The sequence below is a fragment of the Epinephelus fuscoguttatus genome, linkage group LG3, assembly GCF_011397635.1.
Source record: "Epinephelus fuscoguttatus linkage group LG3, E.fuscoguttatus.final_Chr_v1".
Taxonomy (NCBI): domain Eukaryota; kingdom Metazoa; phylum Chordata; class Actinopteri; order Perciformes; family Serranidae; genus Epinephelus; species Epinephelus fuscoguttatus.
Genome location: NC_064754.1, coordinates 20,635,919 through 20,642,233, shown reverse-complemented (window position 1 = coordinate 20,642,233; position 6,315 = coordinate 20,635,919).

Here is a 6,315-nt window from a genome sequence, read left to right as displayed (position 1 = left end):
TCCCACAAGCGTCAGCTCGAAAGACTGCATAAAAAGACCGGTTTAACAGTTCATCACCAAGCCTACACAGACCACCTCCGACAGTACAAAGCCGCCCTCAATACTGCCCGCTCTACCTACTACTCCAACCTCATTCACACCGGCTCCAATAACCAAAAGACTCTTTTTTCCACCGTAAACAAACTCCTTAATCCCAGTGACAATATTTCAAACTCATTCACCGTTGAAAAATGCAATTCCTTCCTCTCATTTTTCCAAACCAAAATTGACACCATCCACAGTTCTCTAACCACCCCCCACACCCCCCCCACCCTCCTCACCCCCCTCCACCCATCTTATCACCCTGCCCCTCTCCAAATTCACACCTGTCTCCCCAGCTGAGCTGTCTAAAATCATTTCAACCATGAAAACTTCCACCTGCATGCTAGATCCCATCCCATCCGCCATTGTTAAGCACTGTTTCCCCACCATCTCCCCACTTGTCTCCAAAATTGTCAACTCCTCCCTCAGCTCTGCCTCTGCCCCTCCTTCTCTCAAACTGGCTGCAGTCACCCCCATCATTAAAAAACCTGGTCTCAACCCTGACATCATGAGCAATTTCTGACCCATTTCCAACCTCCCATTCCTCTCAAAAATCCTTGAACGTGTCGTCGCCTCACAAATCATATCCCACCTCAACAATAATGACCTCTTCGAACAATTTCAATCTGGATTCCACACACAACACAGCACTGAAACTGCCCTCCTTAAAGTCACAAATGACCTCCTCCTCTCCTCAGACTCCGGCCTACTCTCCATCCTTATCGTCCTTGATCTCACCGCCGCCTTTGACACCATCAACCACTCCATCCTACTCTCCCGCCTGCAAACCCTCCTCAACATCACCGAAAATGTCCTCACCTGGCTACATTCCTATCTCACTGACAGAGAACAATTCATCTTCATCAACAACTGCTACTCCTCAACTGCCCCTCTGTCCCAAGGCGTCCCCCAGGGTTCGGTGCTTGGTCCTCTCCTCTTCATCCTCTGCCTCCTCCGCCTTGGTCAAATCATCCGTCGTCATGGTCTCTGTTTTCACTGCTACGCTGACGATATCCAGCTATACATCTCCACTAAATCCATCACCCATTCAACCCACTCCACCCTGTCAAACTGTCTCTCTGAAATTAAATCCTGGATGCAAGCAAACTTTCTTAAACTGAACTGTGACAAATCAGACATGATCCTTATTGGTCCAAATTCCCTCACCCAAACAGCCAAAGACTTCCACCTCACCATCGACAACTCCACCCTGTCCCCCTCCCCTCACTGCCGCAACCTTGGTATCATCTTCGACAGCAACCTCTCCTTCGACCAACACATCAAGCAAGTCACTAAAACAGCCTTCTTTCACCTTAAAAACATTTCTCGCCTCCACCCCTCACTCTATTGCAATGCTGCTGAAGCCTTGATCCACGCCTTCATTACATCCCACCTTGACTACTGCAATAGCATCCTTTATGGCACAACCTCCAAACTCCTCAATAAACTCCAATATATCCAAAACTCTGCCACCCGCCTCCTCACTCACACCCGCTCCCGCGACCACATCACCCTTGTCCTTCAGAACCTCCACTGGCTCCCTGTTCCACAACGCATCCACTTCAAACTCCTCCTACTCACCCATAAAGCTCTCCACAACCAGGCCCCCTCTTACCTCACAGACCTGCTCCACCCTTACACCCCTTCCTGCAGCCTCCGCTCTTCCAATGCCAACCTTCTCACCGTCCCCAAGACCAAGCACAGAACCTGGGGGGACAGAGCCTTCTCCTTTGCTGCCCCCGCCCTCTGGAACTCCCTTCCAAAACACATCCGTGACTGCACTGACCTCCCATCATTCAAATCACTACTCAAAACTCACCTGTTCCGTTCTGCTTTTAATATTTAGCTACTTTTATTCATTTACTTATTTGCTTGTTTTTTTCACTCCCATTATTATTCCTCTTTGTCTTTGATGTATTTGCTGAAAATTGTTGTTTTATTTGTTGTGTTTGAACTGTCTCTGTAAAGTGACTTTGAGAACTTTGAAAAGCGCTTTTTAAATAAAATGTATTATTATTATTATTATTATTATTATTATTATTATTATCATTATCAGCCACACCACTTAGACTTTTACTTTAAATGTTTTTGGTAAGACAAGACATAATGAAGAACAAGAGAAACGCTCTGTTTGGTACTATCCCTCTGCATGTCACATGTTGTCAGATGTGACTTCCCATAAACCTTTATTTTCTGTTGCAGCAATCTTCACTGTTAGTCTTGTAGCACTTCACAAACAAATATTTCACCAAGTAACGCATGGAGAAAAAAAGGGTCAATTCTGAATTGACTGTATGCCTGTAGTTGTACATGTCTACAGGAGCAGTGAGTATTGTGCCAACTGAACTCTGTGCTGACACAGATTGGAGAATTTTGCAATATAGCACATCTAAAAAGTTTGGTTTTTTTTATTTTACTTTTTCCTCTTGGAAATTCTTTATCATAGAACTCTTGTTCTTTTAAAAATCAAGGCTTAAAACTGTTCTGTTTGCCACTCCTTTTTATTAGAATAAATGTGAAAGCATTTCATAATATCTGGCTCTTCACTGTAGCTGCACTATAACATTAATGCTACATGATTTTCTTTTTCATTAAACATTAAAATCATCCTCTTGTCCATGATTGGCAGTGGCTCAGGAGGTAGAGTGGGTCATCCACTAACCAGAAGGGCGGTAGTTCAATTCCTGGCTCATATTGTTGGGCAAGATACTGAACCCAAAATTGCTCCTCAGTGTGCAACTGTGTGTGAATGTTTGAAAAACTGAGTAGCAGGTGGAACCTAGACTTGGCCACCAACGTGTGAATGGGTAAATGTCATAAGTAGTGTGAAAGCACTTTGAGCAGTTCAATGACTAGTTAAGCACTATACAAGAACAAAATCATTTACCATTTGCCCTAAGGTGACCTATTTTTAAAGAAATGCCTGTGTAAGTAGCGAGGGACATAACCACAGTCCTTGTTCTGTGCAAAAACATATCACGAATTTAACATAAAGCCAATATATGGCTTCAGCTGTCTGAGTTTGTCAAATAAAGCCAAGCTCTTTTAAAGTCATAGACTACGACTCCTAGCCATCCTTAGTGCAATATTTTCTCTGGGTGGTTCTGATCATTCACGTCACAAGTCAGATGTGACCTCCCATAAGTCTTTATTTTCTGTTGCAACATTCTTCACAGTTACTTTTGTTGCACTTCACACACTTAATAAATGTCACCAAGCTTTAACTGAGAAAGTCCCGCATGGAAAAAACAATCATCAGCAGGTCAAAAAATAATCTGTGTGATGACGTAATGTGCAAAGCAATTTCTAGATGTGGAAAGATCAGTTTTCAAGTCAAACATTCAGCCTGTGTGTGTGTGTGTGTGTGTGTGTGTGTGATTATTCTCAGTCTCTACTCCCACCTGGTGATAACAAAATTTTTTGCACCATTCCAGCTCCAGTGGAAGTGGTGGTCCATACAGAGGATTCAGAGAACATGGTTCTCACAAGAACATAAAGACGTGTGTGTGTGTGTGTGGTCAGACTAGCAATGATGAGCATGACAGTTCAACAGGGTGCACTTCTGTCTGAATGTTTTCTGAGTAGCGATGGGCAAATGACTGAACAAATCATTTTGTGTGACTCTTTTTGGTGTCCAGTGTGTACTGGGTCTTTTTGGTGTCCAGTGTGTACTGGGTGGGCCTGTTGCACATCTAAGTGCTTATGAATTCCTAATGTGTTATAGCATAGTGCAACAACAGCACTAAATGAATGAGCGGGGAACAATTAAATCAGCCTCAAGACAAGACCTCTGTCAGCCAAGGTGAATGGTGCTCTTTAAATCTCTTTCCAGTTTCCTATTCTGTCACTGTGTACAGAAGATGCAGCAGAGTGACACTGCAACTTCAGAGATATTCATAAAAATTATTCCTTTATAGAACTGAGACAGATTTTTAATACAATCACAGCTGAAATCAGATACTTATCGGAATAATCAGGCTCTAAAGCAGAGGCAGAAATCCAATTGTCTGAGGAAATATGACAGAGTAAATTTTATAGCTTTACATCACTCCAGTCACAGCCTACGGTCAAAGTTTACAAGGAAATAACGGATTATGACCACACTGAGAATTAGGCCTCAGTAAAACCCTGCACTCAGAGTATGTAAAACTGACAGAATGAATCAGACTGACACCAGTATATGATTACTTATTTTGTGTTTAAATTGATTTTACAATTTAACTGATAGGGACTCTATCTCGGTGCTTTAATGAACTGATTTAGCAGCGCATGTTAAAAGTGGTAATGGACCATGTTCTGGTCACTGCTGCTGGTTGTCTGTGGTGCTCTCTGAGCTGTTATATACTGTTTTTATGGTTTTATGGTAATACATAACCATATTCCTGAGTTAGTGTGACAAACTCTTAAAAAGGACGCTGTCAAATATTTCATTAATAGAGTGAAGAGTTAACACAGAAGGTAATCAGGCCCGCACTACAATTTTCTGTGTCTTTATCTGACCTCCTGTGACTTCCTTTCATGCCATCTTAGGATCCTCCAGTGCTGTGTGACCTTAAAGCAGAAGTCTTCCCAAGAATCTCTGCTGAGGACTTCATCAACCTCTGTAAGCTGGCATTAGCCAGGCCCACCAGGACCAAAGCCAGCAAGCCCAAATTCATTGCTTTAACCATCAATAGGGTGGAGGAGGATCCTTGTCATTTCTGTGTAACTATAAATTTTAATGAGGCCCTCAACTGTCAAAACTTGTCCTTATAATTTTGATGAATATTGCTCACCATTTCTCGGGAACTCTGAAACTTGTGTTTACATAACTGAGATAAGTATTGGTAATTACAGTTTATAACTGACAGTTTAGTCAATTATATTAAGCAACGGTAGAGAGTGTAAAACAACTTGGTTCCCATGGAGGGCAAGTCAGAGCAGATGAGCTGTCAGATTCTGTAACGTTCAGTTAAGGTGCTGAGACACCAAACCGACATCAAAGAACTAGCGGCGATGAAAGCCAACTGTTGTGTCGTCTACGTCGCCTCACGTCGCCCTGTGTCAGTTGCATCTGAACACACTACATGGACTACATCCGACGGCCAAGTAGCACGTACTGAAGGATGTTACAGAATAGCAACATGTTAATCAACAATGCCTTGTTATGAATGCACATCCAATGTTCTGCAATATGTTGTTATAATTGCATTTAATGTAATGCAATGTTAAAGAGGACATGAAACAACGGAACAGACACCAGCATAGGAGATGTGTGCATTATTAAGACATACTGACAAAATAAAAAGTCGGAAAAGTCCAAAAAAAAAAAAAAAGTAGCACGTATGTTCTGCGCATGCATGAGAGAGAGCGGAGTGAGAGAGTGGTACATCCTGACATATCTGTGCATCCAGACGGTCCCGGTGTTTCCTCCGCAGGCTCCACTTCACTCAGCTGCCCGATAAACCCACTGTTTCTTCCCACTTTATCCTGAATAACAAACCAGGGCTTGGTGCTCTGGTTGGATCTAAACGGAGAGCCGGGGCTAGCTCATAGACTCGCGGAGGCTAACTGGCTGTGCTTCCCTCCAGTCATGCTGCGGCTAACGCTCTGCTAGCCGCCCCCAGCTTGCTCCGGCTCTCCAGCTCTGGGAGCTGAGGCTTGCTCCGAGGCTCGCAAAGGCTAACCAGCTGTGCTTCCCTTCGGTCATGCTGCGGTTAATGCTCTGCTAGCTGCTCCAAGCTAGCTCCGGTTTGTTATTCAGGTTAAAGTGGGAAAAAGCAGCGGGTCTGTGGGCAACCGGGTGAAGCGGAGCCTGAGGAGGAAGCACCGGTTAGCCCCGGTTAGCCCCGGTTTCACAACAGGCAGATTCACTCGTTACAAGGGCAAGGGAATAAAACCTGAACAGCCAATCAGAGTGATCTCTCTCACTGACAAGCTCCGCCGCCTTTTCAACATGCTCAATCAGCCAAAAAGCCGCCGCCACCGAAGTGCCGACGGTGCAGGACACACCGCAAAAACTAGGCCAACAGACACTCACCGACGGCCGACTTTGGTCGACGGCCGACCATCGGCTTGGTGTGTCAGGGCCTTTAGACCCTTCATATTCACCCAGGCTGCCCCACTAAATCCTGCAGTCTGAGAGAGAGGAGCAGAATGCAGTGGAGATTAGCCTGAGGATTTTCTTCATCTTCTTCTTCACATTTTATACTTATACTGTATATACAGCCCAATTCATTGCTTTAACCATTAATA